General features: G+C 41.6%; 1 protein-coding gene across 1 annotated transcript in view; it reads right to left on the bottom strand.

Moving 5' to 3' along the window:
* LOC116704430 (rho GDP-dissociation inhibitor 1) overlaps positions 1-452 on the bottom strand; it is an 11,585-nt gene that overhangs the window by 7,503 nt on the left and 3,630 nt on the right. The window lies entirely within an intron of this gene.

The raw sequence follows: 452 nt of genomic DNA, 5'->3' as shown, positions 1-452 counted from the left end.
TCACAGTGTAATGTTTCGGGAAGCACTCTATAAAGTTAATTTGACTGGCAAAACAGTCTTTCTTCCATTACACAATAATAAAAGTCCTCATTTTTCACAAACGCGGTCGGCCGTGGATAACGGTAACGTACTCGTATGACAGAGTGCACGGAACAAAGCTTTATGACTAGCATCTAATGACTAGCAAGCACTTTCTTACCGCTGGTGCCGTCCAGTGAGTATCTTCCTTGAACATACGCTGAAGCTGGGTGCACCAAGTGCTAAACGGCTTGTCACTCCGTGATGTAAGTCGAGTGCAGATTTGAGTCACTTTTCGACAAATAGCATACGTCGGTAACAAGAGACTTCTGTAATGTCAACACAGTAAAAATGGACCTACTTAACAAAGTTCGTTCATTGCTGGCTAGCTAGATAGCTAAAACGTTTTTGAAATGATTTCCATCTTCTGTTAT

Source organism: Etheostoma spectabile, chromosome 2 (assembly GCF_008692095.1).
Source record: "Etheostoma spectabile isolate EspeVRDwgs_2016 chromosome 2, UIUC_Espe_1.0, whole genome shotgun sequence".
Taxonomy (NCBI): Eukaryota; Metazoa; Chordata; class Actinopteri; order Perciformes; family Percidae; genus Etheostoma; species Etheostoma spectabile.
The sequence above is the reverse complement of the archived record's forward strand: the minus strand, read 5'-3'. Positions and strand labels throughout refer to the sequence as shown.